At 37.2% G+C, this 22,023-nt stretch overlaps 1 pseudogene; it reads left to right on the forward strand.

Moving 5' to 3' along the window:
- The first annotated feature begins 6,668 nt into the window (after positions 1-6,668).
- Positions 6,669-11,228, forward strand: LOC122747354 (annotated as a pseudogene).
- Positions 11,229-22,023: the final 10,795 nt, after the last annotated feature.

The following is a 22,023-nucleotide window of genomic DNA, read 5'->3' on the forward strand; positions in this document are numbered from 1 at the left end:
AGAAATAAGACTACATTATCTCCTCTCCCAGGAGAGGAACATCTCTTTTGATCAGGATTGCAGTCACATTGGGGTCAGAAGGGGGCACCTGGCAGAATGTTCTGCTGGCTCCACCCCCAGCCAATAAGTGCAGCCCAGAGATTTCATTGCCATCACTTCCTTCACCTTTGCCAGCATCCAAGATCGAAAAGGCAGGAATTTAGGGTAGAAGTGAGGGTAGAGGGGGAGAAGAGAGGTAGATTTAGAGAGAGAAATGAAACGTAAAGAAATCCAGACACACGTTGAGGGCCAGATGTTTCAGTTGGATGGGGTGGTCCCTAGGTATTAATACTGTTCTATTGTAAAACACAATTCTTGTGTTGCTGAAATACACCAGTTTTCAGCACTGTAGCCTGTTCTGCTTCCCCCTTTAGACAACTGTAAAGTTTAGGGATCATAACCTATCTCTTTTGCAGTATATTTGCAGAGCAACAGGTGATGGGAGCAGCTCCTTTACATGACAAAAATAATATTCTCCTGGGAAATTTTCACCTGTTTGTGAGTATTTGGGGGTGGGGGGTGGGAAAGGGGAGTTACTTTTACAAATGAATGCTTTCACTAAAGTTTAAAAAGAGTTCATTGGTCAGATGCAATCCCTGATTTCTAAGGCTATAATTCTTTTGATAGAAAAAATAAAAGTATGGCTAAATTATTCAATGGAATTCATTTCCTTTGAGAATTGGGTCCCTGGGACCATATGAATTCTCATTGGTTTTCCAGATCACCAGATGACCACCTGCACTTACTTTCATGGATGATAAACAGAATTTGGCAGATAGATATGGATATGTAGTTATGTATGCATACATCTCTCCATCCATCCATCCATCCATCTATATCTATCTATCTATCTATCTATCTATCTATCTATCTATCTATCTATCTATCTGTCTGTCTGTCTGTCTGTCTGTCTGTCTGTCTGTCTGTCTGTCTGTCTATCTATCTATCTATCTATCTATCTATCTATCTATCTATCTATCTATCTATCTATCTATCTATTTTAACTGGATCTCATCACCTTTCTTTGGCGTTTTTCCCCTTCTGTAGATATGTGCTGTCATAATCTTAAAATCTATCAGATTACTTCTAGATATGGAGTGAACATCCTTGCAGGTATAGCATCAAAGCTTAGCTAAAAATCAGTTTGGTATATAGAAAACAGCACTAAATTTGGGAGTTAGGAGATTTGAGCTTTCATTCTGCCTTCATTCTGGCCCTCATTCTGCAAATAGCAAAGTGATCATATGAAGGTCATATTAAGTCTTTGAGCCTATTTTCTTATCTTTTACTGAGTGCCCATCTTCATTTCCCCAGAGTTCACCTCTTTCCTGGCCTTAAACAGTATCAGTAATGTCTTTCACTGACTTTCTACAGAAGTCATAAATGAGAATGTGTTGCAGGCGCCTTATGCCCACAATGTGCTTTTCCAATGCCCGTGTATTGAGTTCCTTTGATTTCTATCTCAGGTCAAACTTAAAATCATCTCTCAAGTATTGCAAGTTTTTTTTCCAAGAACAGCCAACATTTTATTGACTAAAACAACTGTAATGGATAGCTTTTCATCAGTAATGGCTCTTCTTCAAAGAAAAGATTGGCAAAGACTACTTTGCCTCTTCGAAGCTGTTACAGCAAACAGTCAACAGTAGAAGTCTAGTGTGGGTCATTTGAAGGATCCCATCAAACAAAGAAAGGTCAAAGTTATTCTCCAAAGCATTTTCATCTCTCCTTTCACAGTTAAACCAGGTAAAGTTTCAATTAATTCAATTCAATATGCCCTAAATGTTTTATTACTTAAAAGAAAATTTCTTTATTTAATAATTGTTCTTAATATTTTCTTCAATTGCATTAACTTGTAAACGTTTCAATTCTATCCCCTCCCTAGGAACCCACAACTGGTTAGTATATTTTTTAGAATGAGAAAACATGCTTAGTTATCAGAGTTCCAGTGAATCTACCCTCCTCTTCAGGTTAGGTATTTATAAATTCCTCATACCTTCAAATCACTTTCAGCCTGACAGGAAAAAAAAGGGAAATGTGTCAAACAAAATTTTAAGAAAAGCCTCTTTTCTAAAAAATGTGGGTTTATATGCACCTTGACTTATTAGGATGTCAAGAAATATAAACAAAATATGTGTCTGTGTGAACACAACTAAATCATAAAACAGAAATACTTAAAGGAATGAATGAGAAAGCACTTTTGAAATACTATGCGCCAGTCACTGAGCTAAATGCTGATGAAAGAACCAAAAGGAGGAGCATCCAAGAAAGTCCCTGGTCTCAAGGGACTTACATTCTAATAAGAAAGGACTAGATAGATATAAAAGGGAACTAGAGATGAAAATCAGTTCAAACAGGTAGGGTTATTCTTAATTGCATTTCATTGCTAAAGCTTCCTGGATCTTGAAATGAACCTCACAGTATTGATAATCACTCCAGCCATGTTTTAGTTAGTTCTTCTTCATTTATAGTTATATAAACTCAGTTTTCAGTGGTTTAGTAGATCTTTCTATCCCTTACACTTTAGGGTTCATTCTGTAAGTGAGGGTTTTAATGCCTAGAATTGGAGCTGTGAACAATCTCATGGTTACATTTTGCATGAGTTTCATATGTCTATGTTCTCTCCTGTGAATTTACATGCTTTTTTGCCCTCCAGATTTCTTTAGGGATTCCAAAATAATTCCAAACATTAAGTAAAAACAATTTACCACAGCTGAGAATCACATGGCTAAATATTCAATGGAAGGCTCCATTATAATATTTTAGAAGCACCTCCAAACATATTAGATGATGCACAGCATGTAGCCAGTCAGTCTCTCTCCAGTGGGCTCATTAGTCCACATGAGACAAAGAGGCAGGAGGAATATGAAGATACTCTTAGCTCTGAGACCTTCAGCATCTGTACAGTGTAGTGGATAGAGATCCAGGATGACTCACAGGTAAGTTTTATTTTTTTCTCATAAATGGGGCCTATGTTTAACTGCAAGATTCAAACACCTCTCCTAAAATGGAGGATGGGCTTTTGATTTACAGTGAAACCCAATCCCAAGCAAGATCTCTTAGTTTCTTCTTTCTTGGTGAACATTGTACATAGCTATGAAGAGACAGTGCCTTCAGGAATTCTTCTTCTTCAAAATTCTTTTTACCAAACCCAGTTCATAATTTCCCTCCTGGCTTGGAAATGTGAGCAGGCCTATATATTTCCCATTTCTTGACTGTTCTGGCAATTTTCCCTGGAAGGGAGGAAAAATCCTATAAAATTTCCTTTGGCCCCCAAAGCAGAAACATCTGTTGGAGTCATGAGTAGCTTGTTGGCTGAGCCTTAGTCTGCACTTGATTATCTCTACTGCTTTCACCAGCGTCAATGTCAGTGCAGTCAGGGAGGAATACATGTAAAGATTTCTGGAAAGACTCATAATAAATAATGGGATGGCATGGGGGAGGGGGAAATGAAGAAAGGTGCAAAGCTACCCTGGCCCTAAGCATTTCGCTGTATTTCATGAACAAGAATCATTAGACCACCGATCAACTCAATTAATATTCTCTGGATTAAAAACTCAGTCCACTGCTTTTTGTAAATACAGCTGCTTGGCAAGGACAAATAGGGAAAAGTGACAGATTGTTAGGTTTGTTTCCCTGCTAGTTATTTTAAGTGAGACTTGGGAAAAAGAATTGCTTGCTGACCTGTCTGTAAGTTTCCAATAGCCTGTTACCTCACAGTGGAGTTGGCAAAAACAACACCTTCTGGCTTGAATGAATAGACATCCTCCTTCTTTGAAATAGTTTAACAGGTGCAAGTGCTGTGAACAAAGCTTTATAGATGGCTGTTTACTCATCTCTTTCATAAGGTGATGCACTTGATTTTCCATAGGGACCTCTGGTTGGGGTTCTGGAGATCCACATGGTTACTTCAATATTTCAATGAATAATTTCAATAGCTATTCCCTTCAGTGGTTCTGATCACAAGCCATCCATACTTTGGCTAGCCTGTATGACTCTTGTCCATATCCTCCAATAAATCTTTCACAGGGCATCAGCCCAATGTGAGGGGTCATTCTTTAACTCAATAATTCATTTCAATTCAACAAATATGCACTGAGGGTCTACCACATGCAAAGCACAATATTTGGCACTGAGAATGCAAAAACAAAAATAAAACTAACCCTGTTCTCAAGATCACATTCAACTAGAGAGAATAAAGTATGGCCTAGGGGGGAATATAGCATCTATGCAGATAAATATATACAAGGTAATATCAAAAGTTCCAAGAGGAAGAAAGCACTAAGACTTGTTGGGATTAGGAAAGGCATTAAATAGGAGCTAGCACCTGAGTTGCATTTTCACATAATATGAGAATTCTATGAGGCAGAAGTGAGAAGGTGGTGCTTTCTAGAAATGGAGGCAGGGGGAGCAATCTGTGGAAAGGCACTGGGGATGGAAATGGAATGTCTTATGCCACAAATATAAAGTAGATAGAAAGGAGAGTGGGGAAAATGAAATAAAAAATAAGACTGAAAAGGTAAATAGATAGAAGACATTGGTTTTTTTTTAAAAAAAACTAAACAGGATTTTGCATTTATCCTAGTGGCATTAAGGAGTCTCTGGGAATTTTTGAGTAGGGAAGTAACATGTCAGATTTATATTTTAGTAATATAAATTTTCTAGCCATGTGGAACATAATTTAGAGGGGGATAAACTAGAATCAGGGTAAACAATTAGGAGGCTATTGCATAAATATAGGCAAGAAATAATAAAAGCATGAACAACATTCACAGCTATATGAATAGATAGAAGGGTACAGATGAGGGAGATGCTATGGAGGTAAAAACAAAAAATCTGGGTAACATATTGGATATGTGGGGGACAAGAAAGTGTCAAGTATGATAGCAGAGTTCTGAACCTTGGTCTCTGGCAGTACCCTGTACATAGAGAAGTTTGAAGGAGGAGCAGAAATGCGGCCAAATAATGTTTTCCATTTTGGACATGTTGAGTTTGAAATGAGTATAGGCCATCTAGGTACAGGTACTAAGCATACAGTTCATAATATAGGACTGAAAGTCAGGAGAGATTAGGGATGAATACATGTATAGGATACTAACCTTTTTGTGAATGGTTTTCTTGCTGAAATGGGCAGAAAGAGAACATTTGCACAAGGAAAATGATAAAACCAACTTAAGAAGAAAGATAACCTTTTAGATAAAATGTTGAGGAGAGACTGATTGTTCTCAGGAGCAGTTCCCATACTTCAGACAATTTTCTGTCTGAAGGCAGAGCACTGGCTGAGGGAATAATGGTTGGAGGTGATTGTGCTGTGTCATCATATTTGCATGAGACTGTTTTTAGGTTTTGAAGATTGTAACTGACAAAATTATAAATATAATAATTGCTTAGGGACTGTGGAAGAATGCATAAGGACTTTTAGGTTTGTACTTGAGAGAAAAGTGGAACTGTGAATTGCATGTCTGAGATAGGTCATTGCTTAAGAAGATGTACTGATATGAGGCAGTAAATACCAAAGGAAAACTAGAGGAAAAGATAAACTCAAGGGGCAGCTAGGTGGTGCAGTGGATAAAGCACTGGCCTTGGATTGAGGAGGAGCTGAGTTCAAATCCAGCCTTAGACACTTGACACTTAACTAGCTGTGTGACCTTGGGCAAGTCACTTAACCCTCATTGCCCTGAAAAAAAAAAAAGATAAACTCAAGAAGGAGAGAATAAACTGAGTGCAAGAGGAGTTTAAAAAAAAGCAACAGACAGGAGGGGCAGCTAGGTGGTACAATGGATAAAGCACCAGGACTGGATTCAGGAGGACCTGAGTTCAAATCTGGCCTCAGGCACTTGACACTTACTAGCTGTGTGACCCTGGGCAAGTCACTTAACCCTCATTGCCCCACCAAAAAAGAAACAAAAAAAACAGACAGGAGACAAAGCAACTGTTCTGGGCAAAAATAGCTGACTTTAGCTACTTTTCTGGGAGCTTCTCAGTCATTCATTCAGTCAACTAACAAATATTTATTATATAATACAAGTACTTTGGTTTTAAATTGGGGGAGGCAGAAGAGAAGCAAAAATATTATTCCCTTCAAGAAGTTGACATTATGAGACAATATGCAAACAACTATACACATATATGATGTATAATGAAAGTAATCTCTGGGGTAAAGTTGTTGTTGTTGTTCATCCTTCATTTTCAAAAAGAACCAATGACATCACAGGTTGGATTTACTTGTGCAAGAATTGGATTTAAGTGAGGTAAAATTGTACAAAGTCATTGGCCTTAGTTTCTCTTCCAGAGTCATCAAAGTTCAGTGGCAAGACAAAAGTCAAGACAAATAATGAAGGCCTGGGATCCAGTGGATGACTTTGGTGCCTTCATTGCCTGACCAAGCTCTAACTACTCCACAGTACCTGCTTCAGTCACCTTTCTGGCCATTACTAAAAGTAATGTTGGAGGAATCTGGGAAGGCATGCTAATTGGAAAAGATGTATTGGTTGCAGAAAGGTTCATTGAGCTGAGAGCTCTTCATGTACTTCAAGCACTTTCTGGTGCTTTTTATAATAGGATAGTAGTAAAACCTCTCAGAGGTGCCTCAGTCTCTCTCCAGTGGAAACATTAGTCTATATGAGACAAAGATGCAGGATGAATGTCTCTCTAACCCTCTATGGTTTGACAGAGAAAAACAGAAGGATGGTGGAATTCATAAGGTTTGGGATTTGGCAGGGTATAAATTGTGATAGACTAACGGGTCAAGAATAGAGAGGGGTAGTTGATAATATATGTGTTAGTTGGTCAAGTATAATTTCAAGATTGTTCCAGATAGAATGGAGTCCAAAGCAGAAGAGTACAAAGGCATTGAAAAACTGGAAATTATAGGGGAAACTGAAGAATAACTCCAAGAAACATAAAGGAGAAGAGAAATGAGAATGATAGAAGATTATAGTAAGAGAGACATGGTTCTGTGTTCTGGATAAAAAAGGTATAAGCGTTTGGGGTGATGATATGATTAAGGAAATAGTATTTGTTGTGTGTTACTGCAGTGGAGCAAAAATGGGAATCACAGAGGTTTAGAAGGTTACATCCTCTTCTTCCCATCTTCTGTACATATTTTTTAAAAAATTTAATTATTTGGTGAGTTCTCCACAAATTCACATCAATCTCTTCAGACAACTGTTTTTCTTCCTTTTTAGGATAATTTCCCTTTGTGTCTTCAGAATTTCATTCTTTAGACTTTCTACATCCTTCCTGGGCTGAATTTTCCTATAGAACTTTAGTCCAAGGATCTTGCTTATTTTTCCTATGAAGCCTTTGAAATCTGCTATCCCAAAGTCTTTGGCCCATTGTCAGACTATACCTGTCTTCTAGATCCTGTGCTAATATAAACTCTAAGAGGGAACACTGACTTCTCCTTGAGGGTACCATCATTTCAAACCCTAGCTATCATCTTCCCATTAGCTGCAGAATAGAATTTCCCCCTGTTGACTTCTCCACCTTATGAAGAATGAAATTATCATTAAGACCAATCAAAAATGTAATACAACTCTTTTGCTCCATAGCTCAAGCCATAAAGCATCACCAGAATACTGCTGCTAAAAATGATGGACCTTTGTGTCAGGGAGAGGCTTGATGCATCATTAAAAGCACCAGGCAATTTTTCAAATGCAATTCAACCCAATAACTTCTTACTTTTTAATAATGTACCTAATCCATCTATCTTCAATGTTTGCCATTCTTTCATTTAGTGGTACCTTGTCTCCTTATTCCATTTATAATAAGAAGGCCAACACTTATAGGTTTAATTTCCTCCATTAGTATATCCTCTTGTTGGTCACTGGACAAGGATCTCACATTTAGAATTTCACAGTATAAAAACTGTGATTCTTATTACTCAGTGTCTACCTTTCCCACCAATCTGTGATGATGACTGTGGAAGCAGGGAGCCCTATATTTTGTTGTGTTTGTTTGTTTTTGTTATTGTTTCATGACTTAGTGTGGTCTAAGAAATCATCACCAAATGGCCAGGCCACTGGTAATATGCTTCTTCTCCTTATGATACTAACTGCTTCTTTAATAGCAAGCAGAATCATTTGTCATTTCCTTAATAAAGGGTTTTTTTTCTCTATCCACAGCAGACTATATTAGAGCTTGAATTCAGCTGGCAGAGCTTTTGAGAAGTCAGTCACCACCACCCAATGATCAGGTATTTGAGTAGGATTTTCTGGAGCAAATATAGTTATTTAATGGAAATTTTTCCCTTAGCACAGTATTATTATCCATGGGTCTAGGGAAAGATATCATGAAATCCATGTACTTGAAAGGGAAAAACAGTTAAATCTTGGTTTTTCACTAATCTCTAACTGAAATTTTATTTTTCCTTCAATTATTTAAAACATTATACCAAGAAGGGGTCCATGTGCATCATGAGACTGCCAAAAGGGTCCATGACACAGGACAGTCAAGATTCTCTGCCCTAGTGCCTTGTATTTTCAAAGATCCTTACACTTTTCTTTACCTTTCCAATATAATTTTCTAAAGTACAGTCACTGCAATGATTGAGATGTTTTCATTCTGATAGAATTTAGAAAAGAGGAAAACCGATTTAGTTGTTTGGGGTGGGATTGATTTGGTGATTGGGAGAATCCAATAAAAAGGATTAGATTCGAATTTCAATATAGCATTAATGTAGTTTTTGAAAATTGTAGGGATAAGTATAAAAAAGATAACAGACCACATGCTTGATGGAAGATAAAGCATTGGTGGGACAGGAATTAACCATGTTTTATAACAGACAAAGATGGATTAAACTAGAATACTGAAAGTAAAAGGATCCAAGCACAGCTACAAGTTCGCCTTAAGGAACACTGGGACTAAACATAGGACTATTTTTATGCAGAATGTTAAGAGCTGAAAGAACTTTAAACTTCAATCATTTTACAACTAAAAAAACTAGAGATCAAAGTGATTAAATGACTTATACAAAGTCACACTGTGAATAAAACAGGTCTCAAGTCAGTCCACCTAATGATAAATGCAATTCTCTTTTTATTATATTGTGTCCTAGTTAATTCCCAGCTTTTTGGCATTAGGGAAGAAATGTTTCATAATAGTGACTTACTGCACATGGCTCTAATAACCCCTCAGCAACTAAGTATTCCATGCTAAACATATGTATGTAATAGCACCTAATTTATCAGACATCATTGTGAAATCAGCTGTTCCATATTGTTTAATTTTCCATATAATTTAAGCTTTAAATGTATAGGATAATCAGGGGAACCCTTGACTTCCTGGACTTCGATATTTCCCATTCTGGGATATGTGTTTGCTTCTTGCTAAGGATATGTTTCTTGATGATATGACACAGGGGAATACTGATACGTTACTAATAACTAGGGATGACGATCAGGAGGGTGGATTCTTGTCAGGAAGCACAACCCTTTCCATAATATTTAAACATGAAGTTCAGGCTATAGTCTCTCACTGTTGGGGCTTTTTCTCCCTTGGAATTTAGGGATAGTTGGTAAGGGGATGATTGGAAAAGGGGAAGAGATGGAATGTCAGAAAAGTATACCAACTTCAAGGGTAGCAGAGCAGAGGACAAAATCTGAGAACAATTGTCTCAGATTGGGAGTACCATGATACAAGATTGGAAAAGTCAGATGGAAATACATTGTTTTGAGCATTGAATGGCAGGCTACAAAGTTTGGATTTATTTAGTAAGGAATGAGAATTCACTTGAAATTATGTTTTTCTTTGTTTTGTTTTTAATTTGAAGAATGGTAAAATCAATTTTATGTAGTATTAGAAAGATTATTTTGACAGTGATTATAGATGGGGGAGAGTAAAGACATGCTTCTGTCAAAAGGACAGTAAAGGGGCAGCTAGGTGGCACAGTGGATAAAGCACTGGCCTTGGATTCTGGAAGACCTGAGTTCAAATCCAGCCTCAGACACTTGACACTTACTAGCTGTGTGACCTTGGACAAGTCATTTAACCCTCATTGCCCCATACACACGCAAAAAAAAAAAAACATTAAAAAAAAAACATTGGAAAAAAAAAAGACAGTAAAATCTCCAAGTCAGACACATCATGGTGAATGTCCTGAAGAATTTAGGACTACAAAAGTATAAATTAGAAATTTCTTCATCTGTAAAATGAGGATAGCAACAGCACCTAACTCTCAGATGTTGTATCAAATGAGATAATATTTGTATAGTGATTAATAATATTCCTAGTATAGAAGGTGCTTAATGAATGCTTGTTCTCTTCCCTTCTCTCACCTGAGGTCAGAGTTGGCCCAGCCTTCATGGGGCACCCAACAGCCTCTCTCTAAGCCAGTCTTCCATCTGTAGCCCTCCAAAGTCTCCTTAAGAATGAGAAGCAGCAGCCCTGGCTAACAGCCAGCCTCCCCTTGGGTGCTGCCCTGTCCAGAACCAATTTGCTGCTCCTCTGCCCACTGTCCTTTGTGCTGAACACGCATGACCTCATCATCACCCCCTAGCTACTATCTTCTGACTAAATCCTGGGTCTAGGCCCTGGCCATGCATGGGCTGCTGGAGCTGTGTGTGTGGGATGTGCTCCCTTGGCCGTGGTGGTAGCATCGGGCCAGTTGCTGGAACCACTCTGGTGTTTTTGGTGGTCTTTGCTCTAGTGAATATGTCCTTGGGGTTGGAAGGTGCCCCAGATGCAGATGCAGGTGGTGCCCATGCTGCTGCTGATCTCTGATTTTGTTGTGACTCACTCCTCAGGTAGAAAGCAGTGTCCTTGCTTCCTATGGTTTCAGGGTGCTCTCTGGCTGGCTGTACTTGTGATTCTACCAGTACCATTACAGGAAACGGGGGATATGTGGGACCACTTTGCCTTTGCTGACTTCTCCCAAGAAATCCTGCAGCCTTTTGTGTCCCAGTATCAAATTTGGTGTATGGTCCCCTTGTGAAGGTCTGTAGAAAGACTGTGAAGGGCTCCTTCTATCACCTGGAATGGACTCCCAGGATGTTGAGTGGAGAAGGCAACTGACCCTGAAGGCCCTAAATGAGCAGTTGAAGTGAGTAGACCACCAGTCTGCCTGGCCTAGCATGGATGATGAGGATGATGAGGCTGTGAGCAAGTTGAACAGCCCTCTACTCTCTGAGAAAATCCCCAACCACCCAGGAAATCTGGGTGCCCCTGAATCCAGTCTGACTATGTCAGAATAAACCCCTCCCTCACCTTAACCCAGACCTCCCAGCCTAAAGGCACAGTTCCCTTTCCCCAGCATAGTCAGTAGTCATACTATTTGGATTCTATTTTTTTTTCTTTCTTTCTTCTTCTTCTTCTTTTTTTTTTTTTTTTTTTTGGTGAGGCAATTAGGGTTAAGTGACTTGCCTAGGCTCACATAGCTAGTAAGTATCAAGTGTCTGAGGCCGAATTTGAACTCAGGTCCTCCTGAATCCAGGGCCGGTGCTCTATCCCTGTGCCACCTAGCTGCCCCAGTCACACTATTTGGGCCAACCTGCTGCCTCTTCTTATCTCTCTGCTCAGTCATAGCCAGGAGCTGACTGCTTCCTATGGGGGAAGGCAAGGAGGGTAATCCTTTCAGGTCCAAGGGATCACATTGTGTGTAGTCTGCTGATGCTTCTGGACACTGGACCCTTATCAAAACTATGACACTAAGGCCTGGCTCGCATACCAGACAACCACTAAATCCAGGAGCAGGGAGTGATTAGCCAGGGGCCTGGCCCAAGATTCAACCTCTTAATCCCAATTTACTGGTTTGGCAACCAGGTCCAATGGTGTAACCTGATTCTTTTGATTCTTTGCAAGATCTTTGTTGGTAGAGTGGTCCCTCTTCCTTCCCTCAGCTATCAAACAAGAATTTGCCAAAAATGAATTCTGAGTTACCAAGCCCAGGACTAGATGTGACAAGACACAAGGGCAGCTCTGCCATCCTGCCACTCCTAATCCCTCCACCCCCAGGTCCTATTCTCATTGCAGTTTGGATTTCTTTTTGCTGGAGTCCTGCAGTAAACTGATCGAGGCTGAGAAAGCCTCCATTGCCAGTTCTGGGATCTCTCCAGAACAGGGACTTGTGTTTTGGATTAAAATTCATGGGAGTGTTGTTTTTTAAAGGACCACTTGAATGGGGAGCCTGGATTCTCAGTATAAATAAAGCTATTTCTTGAGGAAAGACTCCAAAGAGAAAGGCAGAGAAAGACAGAGGCTATCTACATTTCCTTTCCTTTCACCCTCTTCTTAACTCTCTGCAGTCTGATTTCTGACCTCATCATTTAATAGAAACCACTCTCTCCAAAGTAACTAATGATCTCATAATTACCTAATCTAATTTCCCTTTCTTAATCCTCATCTTTCTTTACCTCTGTGCAGCCTTTGACACTGCCAAGGAGAAGTATTTTCCCCCGACAATCATTTTTCTCTAGTTTTCAGTAATTTTTTTGTTTCTTTTATTGGAGGTTGGGGGAGAGGGGGGAGGGGTTTTTTTGGGTGACACTGCTCTCTCTTGATTCCTGTCCTGCATGTCTGACATTTCCTCTGTCTTCTTTGCTTTGTATTCATTCATGTCATGCTCACTAACTGCAGGAGTCCCTCAAGACTTGGGAGAGACTCTTCTCTTTTTCTTCTATATTATTTCACCAGCTCTCATGTTTTCAATTATCTCTATGCAGGCAATACTTATAGATCTACTTGGCCAGCCCTAAACTCTCTCCTGACCTTAAGTCTGACATTTCCCACCACCTATTAGACATTACTTACTAGATGTCTTCTAGAAATCTGAAACCCAACATGTCCGAAACTGAACTTCTCTTTCCCCCCAAAACCCTCCCCTCTTCCTAGTTCCTCTATTAATACAGAGGGTGTCACCATTCTCCCTGTCACCCATGGTCACAACCCAGATGTCATCCACTAATCCTCACTCTCAACACCAAATCCCCACCCATGTCTAATCAGTTGTCAAGCTCTGAGATTTCTACCTTTGTAACATCTCTAGTACACATCCCTTTCTCTCCTCTGGCAATTGCAATTGCCTTTGTTCAGACCCTCATCACCTCACACCTGGACTTTTGGAATAACCTACTGGTTTCATCTCCCTGCCTCAACTTTCATCACTCCAATCCATCCTTCCTCAGCTGTCAAACTGATCTTCCCAAAGTGCTTTTTGTCTGATCACATTACCCCTGTTCCCTTTGAGTATACTTAAATGGCTCCCTATTGCCTCCAGGATTAAACATAGTACAATTTTCTGTTTGGCTTTTGAAGCCCTTCCTAACCTTTACCTTTACTGTTCTCATACATTATGTTCTGCCACCCATTCTGTGATCCAATGACAATAGCCTCCTGGCTATTCTTCACATGGCATGCCTACTCCAGATTCCAGACATTTTCACTGGCTATTCACCTCCACCTCCTGGCTTCCTTCAAATACCTACCAAAGTCCCTGTTTCTGCAAGAAGCTTTTCCTAGTCATTTTCAATCTTGTTACCTTCTGAGATTACCCCCCCTCCCAACTTATCCTGGAAATAATTTATTTATACATATATGTTTGCATATTTTCTCAAATTAGAATGTAAGTTTCTTGGCAGCAGGGGCTGGCTTTTTGTATACTCAGTGCCCAACACTGAGTAGGCACTTAAATTCTTGGGGATTGGCAAACTGAAAAAGCAGAAAATGCAGAAAAAGAAGATTTAAAAGGATTCCTAAACACTTGTGTTCCTGAGTTGAAAAGTGGCTTGGTAATGCTAATTTCTGTTTTATAATCACAAAGGGTGATGAAAACACTTTATAAATAATAATACATTTGATTCTAATAACCCTATGAGATAGAGATGGTATTATTACCTCCATTATATTGATTTTTTTAAAAAAGTTAAAAATCAGATCAAGGTTAAGGAGCCACAAGTAGTAGCATTGGGACTCAAACCAAATCTTTTGACTCCCAATCTATGACACTTTTCCCTAAACCAGTTTGCTTGTCACTATCCAAAGGAATTTCCAATGAATTAGGATACAAATACTGAGGGAAAGCTATGTAGATATGTGTCAATCACAATGGCAAAATGCTCGTCAGATTGTTGTAGCAATTCATCTACAAAAGGGTTTTTGTGCTGTTAAAATGTTGTTCACATTAGTTCCAAGAACATAATTTTTTAAAAAAAATTAAATTACAATTTGGGGGAAAAAGTCTCAGATTGATCCATGGCATTTCTTCAGAGATTTGGGGAAGTTTAGAAAGATGCCTGGAGAACCTGAAGACAGGGTTTGAGTTAGATGAAGCTGAAGAAAAAATTATTTTGCTGAGGGTAGAGGGATTTTATTCTTTACTTTTAAAATGTCTCTATTTCATTGGAATTTTTTCAAAAGAAAACTTGATTTTCTGCTTCTATACATAGTTCCCTGCTCTAAGACATCGAATATCCCCCTCGGGAAGTGACCAGGAGAACTTATTTTCCAAACAACACATTAAAAAAAATTAAGTTGCTACATAATTTGTTTTTACTTGTACAGATACTTGGGGAAAGTGATTAGCACAGTATATATTTTTATATATTTTCCAAAAGACTTATTTAATAGATTTTCTCTCTCGTAAGCAACAAAGCCAAGTACAAAGGAAGAGGATTTGCTTTGTATTTATATTACAGCATGTTAAGAAAACAAAATAGTCAACCAGAATGTTTATTATTTTGTGCTTTCAATTCCTTATACTCTGATATTTACATCTTGGGAAGCTAGAGTGAGACAGATGCAGTTACCTTTTCAATGCCAAAAAATCATTAACCCAGAAATAGTAACCACATGAAAGTTCAGAAACAAACATATACATTCTTGGATGATCTGGGTAGCACAGTTAGGGAGGAGGAGGGAAAAAATGCAGATTCTTACTTCACATATGGCAGACTAACCACACTACGATTAATTGAACTCTATAAAGAGTTACTTGCTTAGCAGTGTTGGGTTGGTGCATAATATGTGCATTCTGTGTGTATGTGTGGTTATGATATTATATGTGAATACAGGAGAGGTCTATGAATTTGAAACTATTGGGATGAAATCTGCCTCCACCAACACATGGTACAGCCTATCACCTAGTGTCAATAGTAGAATATTCATAGAGTACCAATGGGCATACAGATAATAAATGCCAAAGGAGTAGTTTGATTCTAGGTCCTATCCACTATGTCAGAAGCTGCCTCTGACTAATCATCTTATGGATCATCTGTCTGTCATTTCACTGATATGGGTATTTCCTCCAACAATTCAGATTATATTAAATTAATGCCTGTCTGTCCTGAATAATTACATCATTCAGGTCTGCTATCTCTGATATTATAGATCTGATTATAAAATGATATATAAAACAACAGCAAACTTTTAGTTGCTACTTTAAATTTAATAAAGTTTAAAATTTTAAACATAAGTATATAAAGTTATAAAAGTTTATAAAATAAACATTTAAAGTTTATGAAATAAAGTTTGTAAGTTTCCTCATATATCCTCATAAGGTAGATGGTGCAACTAGCATCCTTATAAGACAGATATGGGAGCTAAAACTCAGAGAAATGTTGTGAATTAGCAAAGTCCTCACACCTGGTTTGTGACAGAGCTTATGTTGAAACTCAAATTCTGATTCCAAATCCAGGGCTCTTTCTATAGATCATACTATCTCTCATTAGCTTTCAGACCTTTCTATCACTCCCATTCCAAGTTCCCTTGCTATCTTAAGCCACCTTTGTAACATGCACACAGAGTTTTTCCAGTAGTAATATATTTTCAATGATTCTCAAACTTTTCAGTCATGTACCCCTATTACTACAACAACCTTGATCATGTCTTTAATATGTGCTTATTTTATTCATAAATTATATACACATATTACTCTACTAATATATATATATATTATAAAACTTATATAAAATTGAAATTAAAAAATGAGATCAAGATAAAAATAATGCAAGAATTAAAAGGAAGGCATTGGATTTGAGTAGGAACGTGACATGGTCAGAACTGTGTTTTAAGAATATGACTGGCACTTGTATGGATTAGTATGTTGGCCTAGCACATGGTTGGATAGGCCCTATTGGTTGTATAACCAGAATTGTGAGTGTCTTTAAAATGAAGTAACTCGGGCAGCTAGGTGGCGCAGTGGATAGAGCACCGGCCCTGGAGTCAGGAGTACCTGAGTTCAAATCCGGCCTCAGACACTTAACACTTACTAGCTGTGTGACCCTGGGCAAGTCACTTAAAAGAAAAAAAAATGAAGTAACTGAGTAACAGTTGTTTATTGTACTGCATTCCCTTCTAAGGACAAAGGATTTCTTCCCTCATAACACCCAAGTAAGGGAGGAGAGCCTGAGGGCTCCCTTCCCTGCAAGAAATGAGTTTGGTTTTTTTGGCCCTTTCCTTCTTCCTTTTCCATTCTGTTTAGTGCAAGTGGAGTCTCTTTCCCAGGAATTTGAACAATGGATAGTAGAAGTCCAGGAATCTAGGCCTGGAACTTCAGTCAGCCAAGCAATGAAACCATGAGAGTCAAGGGTCCTGGGATGCTAGCCCCATGTTTGCATTTGAATTTGGTAGGACTAAAGCTGTGTAAACTGTGAATCTATTCCACCCTGTTGTCTCTCCCCCACAAACACATCAAAATTATGTGGAATGAGATGAATTAAGCCCCAGAGGTCTTGGGGAAAAGACTGCTGCTGCTTCTTCATGCTCTTCCTCTTCCTCTTCCCCATCCTCTTCTTCAACTATGCCTTAGTAAAAGCTAATCTGATGTTAAGTTAGTAGATGGAACTGAATTGTTCCTTACTGGGACCCAACCCAGGGTGGCCAGTGGCAGAGAAGCAACTCCCCAAACCAATCCTGGGGGGAGGGTGTGGAAATGAATGTCATAGGCTTGGTCCTATGTATGTGGGGCCACAGAAGTTCCATGTTACACCATCATTTTTTGTTGTTGTTGTCCTTCCCATTTACATGGTTATACTCATGATGTATGTTGCTTCCCTGGTTCTGAGATAATTTCACATTTCATTGGTTCGTGTCTTCCCATGCTTCTCTGTATTCAACAAATTCATAATTTCTTAGAGCATATTAATATTCCATTATATTCAGGTACTGCAACTTGTTTAGGCATTCCCCCAATCAATGGATATATACATCATTTATGGTTATTTGCTATTATAAAACTTACTGCTATAATGAATTTCTATTACCATTAGTCAATTATGGCATGTTTAAATAACATTGTTAGTCTTGAAAACTTTGCTTCTTCTTTGACTTTATAATTAATAGGAAATTCATTTTAGTTTTATATGTTTCTGTTAGTTGCTATTTATTTGAATTATCAGTCCCTTCAGCGAAGGTATTAAGATTAGGGTAAAATGACAGCTAATAGCTTTCCATTTTATCCTACCTGTATTAGTTTTCTTCATGTGAAACTTTTTTTAATTTCATGTAATCAAAATTAGCAATTTTATTTTTAATCATCCCTATATTATGTTTAATGAAGAATTCCCTTCCTAAAAAGAGCTATGAATGATGTCTAATCTTTAATATTCAGATATTCAGTTCCTATAGCTATTTTGAATTGAGGATAGTAAATGAGGTTTCATCAAAACATAATTTCTTCTAAACTGCTTTCTAAAACTTCTCTGCAATTCTTATTGAAAAGAGAGTTCTTTCTTAGGAATACAATTATTTGGATTTTATCAAAAGGTCAACCAACTAGTTATTTCTGCTTCTTCCATTTCTAAAATGTTCCCCTGATTGACTTTTCTACTTTTAAGCACTATCAAATAACTTTGATGATTACCACTTTATAATATAGATTAAGATCTAGACCTCTTATTCCTCATCATTCTCAACTTTTATTACTATTTCCCTTGATATTCTAGTTCATTGATTTTTCCAATGACTTTTAAAAATAATTTTATCTCTCTTCAATATTATTGGTAGTTTGGTGTAGCATTACATCTGTAAATTCATTTAGATAATAGTTTATTTTTATTACATTGGCATAATCCATTCCTGAGCACTGAATAACCCTTAAGTTATTTAAGTTGTTCTTTATCTTCAAGGGGTAATTTTATAATTATATTTATAAAGATATTAAGAGTGCTTTGGTAGATTAACTCACACTTTAAGCATTTTTTACCTACTTTGAATAGAACTTTCTATATTTTTTTAATGGATTTTGTTATTGCTTATACAGAAATACTGCTGATCTTTGTGGAACTTTTTATTAGTCTATAGTTTTATTGAGCCTATCAAATTGGTTAATTTCTTTACTGATTCTTTAGAATTTTCTAAGTAAACTGTCATGTCATTAGCAAATAGGGATAACTTTCCTCCTTTTATCTTTATGCCTTTAAGATTTTTTTCTAATTGCTCATTGCTATTACTACAATTGTGAGAACTGTATCAAATAGCAATGCAGTAAGGGAACATCATTAATTTACTTCTGATTTTATTCAGAAAACTTTTAGTGTTTTTCATATAATGCCAGCTGTTTGATTAAGATATGTACTTTATATCTAAATATAAATATATACTTCCCTTTATTTGTTTTTATCCTTTCCTGGTTTAGGCATTAGGACCAAATTTATCTTATAAAAGGAATATGAAAGAAATGTTTCTTTATCAATTTTTATATAATATATACAGTAAATAATATATATTTTATAAGTATTTGTTCCTATAAAACCATGTAGAGCAAGGTGCATTTGTTCTATGGTAGATTTCTTTATATCTACTTGATCTTTTCTAAAATTGAATTATTTATGATATCTTTGTTCTCTATTAATCTGGACATTTTATTTTTTGTAAATAATCATTTATTTCTTTAAATTTTCTATTTTCCTGATTTATAATGATATATCATGTATTTTGATAACTTTTGATTTTTTCTGTTGTAATTTCACTATGTTCATTTTTTACTGTATTCGTTTGATTGCTCTCCTTTTTAATTGGATTGGTTAAAGCTTTACCTATTTTGTTAATCTTTTTAAGGAATCAGGTCATAGTTTTGTTTTGTCAGTTCTATAGTCTTTGTTGGGGTAGAAGAAAGAAGAAGGTTCTAATTTAACAGGTTTACTTTTTGCTATATTTGTCCAGCTCAGATAGAGGAACATTAAAGTCTCCTGCTTTTGTTGTCTTACTATTTTTGTTGTGATTCAGTTATATTTTCTTTTATCAAGTTATGTAATAACATTTGTTGCATATCTGTTTAATATTGCTATTGGTACATTGCCAATTCTTCTCTTGAGCATGATGTAATTTCCTTGTTTATTTCCATTGATATTGTGAATTTTATTTTGTCTTGCAATTGATTGCAATTGATTGCAATTCCTGCTTTATTAGATTCACCTGATGCATAGCAAATTTTGTTCCAAGTTTCAGTGTTTTTCCTGTGTGTGTGTGTGTGTGTGTGTGTGTGTGTGTGTGTGTGTGTTGTTTTTTTGATATGTTTCTAATGAAAAAATAAACCAGATTTTTGGGTCTTGTTTTCTTATCCATATTGCCAGTCTCTCTCATTTTAGTGTTTATTCCATTTTCATTTCACATCATTAGATTTAGATTTATTTTATTCCTCTCCTCTTTTAAATCAATACTTTATCCCTAAGGTTAGTTTTGTTTAAAATACTTCGATGAAACTCTATGACCCCACCCAACTCTGCTTTGGCTCCTGTTTATCAACTTTTTTCCTGGTTTTTAGTTTTATTTATTTTTATTTCTTATTCTTTCCTTGCTCTATTTAGTTATCTATTTCTTCTCCTCTTCCCATATCCCCTTTTCCTCTTACATTTACATGACTAGTTAAAATATTCCTTTCTTCTCTTTCCTCCAAATACTTATATTTGTTAATATTCTTTCCCCAGCTTTTCTAAGAAGGTTTTTTTCTTTGCTCTGTTTCCCTTATTATTTTTCTTTTTAATCTATTCTGAAGTGTATTCTTTTGTATGTGATCTATTTATTTCATTATGTTTCTTTTAAAAATCTGTTTACATAGAGTTAAAACTTTGGAAATATTGGATTTGTGCTCCTTCCAACCATTATCAGTTTTTGTCTTTTAAAAATATGCCCCATTATTTCATTTTTCCTACTGTTCCTCATTCATGGAGGTATCAATGTACAAAGGAAGTATAGGTAGAAGCAATACCATGTGGTAGAATTACTTTGTGTTCCAAATTATATGGTTCAATTCTATTCCCTAGCTCCCACCTCATGATCATTTTCCTTTCTCCTAGATGTACCAACTATTTCTATGTCTACCTCCCTACCCCACTTTCCTTCTAGTAGCTTGCTGTTTCCAGGAGTTTACATACCTATTATTCTGGGCCAGAAAGTTGTCCACAGAGACACAAAGTATCTCAGAAAATATGGTTTCTTGGTATACCAGCTCACTTAAAGCTCATCATGAAGTCTCTATCTCTCATATACCATTTGACCATTTGCAAATTTTCCCTAGTGGGACTTCTCATTGGATTGAACATCTCCTCTTTTGATTCCCCCAGATCCATACCTCCTTTCTGATGTCTCCCTTTGTGCTGCCACCCTTCTTGCTGAAAAATTATGAGAATCCCATTTCCTCTGCTATCACCCATGGATATGATCATTGTTTATCATTGTATATCACCCATTCCCCTCTGTGTTCCAACTTCCTTCCCCTAGTCAAGTCCTTTCCAACTTTGCAATTCCATTCAACAAAATACATTTCTTTACCTTCAGAGGGTTGTGCAGTATAGTTCATTGTGCTTTAGTTCAGTTCCTGTATCCCCACTGCTATTTTTCCAAGTTGGTCTTACAACTTTTTCTTGTATGCTTTTTAAAATCTCTTGATGTTTCTTCTTTATTTTTAATCATGTACATCAGGTTTTTTCCTCTATACTTTTTTTTTGGGGGGAGGGGGCAAGGCAATGGGGGTTAAGTGACACAGCTAGTGAGTGTTAAGTATCTGAGGTAGGATCCAAACTCAGGTCCTCCTGAATCCAGGGCCGGTGCTCTATCTACTGTGCCACCTAGCTGCCCCCTCCTCTATGCTTTAAAAAAATTAATCTAGGGGCAACTAGGTGGCACAGTAGATAGAGCACCGACCCTAGATTCAGGAGGACCTGAGTTCGGATTCTATCTCAGACACTTAACACTCACTAGCTGTGTGACCCTGGGCAAGTCACTTAACCCTAATTGCCTCACCAAAAAATAATAATAATCATAATCTACAGGATCACAGGCTCATGGAATCATAGAAGGTTACTCAGCAGCCCCCAACACAAATGAATGAATCAGTTTGTAAGTCCCTGTCAGGATACTACCTATGGGACCTTGGGCAAGTTAAGTTCCTCAGATTTCAGTTACTTCACCCATAGAGACAGAACAACCCCTAATGTATTTCGTGAATGGACTATATGGACTCTGACATCTTGTTAAGCTTCAAACCTACAATCTTCTATGGAACTTGTAGGGGACAGACACTGATTAAATCCTTTACCAATTAGTGTTCTACATTTTTCATTCATATGGATTTTATCTTGTTTGTATTCTTTTCTTTGTCCCATCAATTTAGTTATAGTTGATCTGTGTTTGTCAACTAATTGCTTTGTTGCTCTTTTTTTTTTTTGGAAGGGGTTTTTGAAAGTTAATAGAATTGCATGAAAGTGCTAAACCTACTATCTCATTGATTTCTATGCTTTTCATATGGTAATACAGATATAATTCTGCAACTTAAGGAGGCAAACTAATAAACTGTCAATAGGCTTTCAACTTCATTTTGGAATAATTTCCATTCTGAAACAATATTAATGTAGGATCCCTCTTTTTTGTCTTTTCCTCTTCCAACTTTGAGAAGTAGTTATTCTTTTACTTCAGGAATAAGATATGAGAGAGGTAATTTGTCAAAGAAAGTTGTTCAGCACTGCACAGTATCAGAGCCAGGGACAAAAATGGAGGTATCAAGGAAGAAAGAGCAGGTGAGAAAATGCTGGAGTTTTCTGCCAGCAGAAGCAGAAC

The sequence above is a fragment of the Dromiciops gliroides genome, chromosome 3 (genome assembly GCF_019393635.1).
Source record: "Dromiciops gliroides isolate mDroGli1 chromosome 3, mDroGli1.pri, whole genome shotgun sequence".
In the NCBI taxonomy this organism is placed as follows: Eukaryota; Metazoa; Chordata; class Mammalia; order Microbiotheria; family Microbiotheriidae; genus Dromiciops; species Dromiciops gliroides.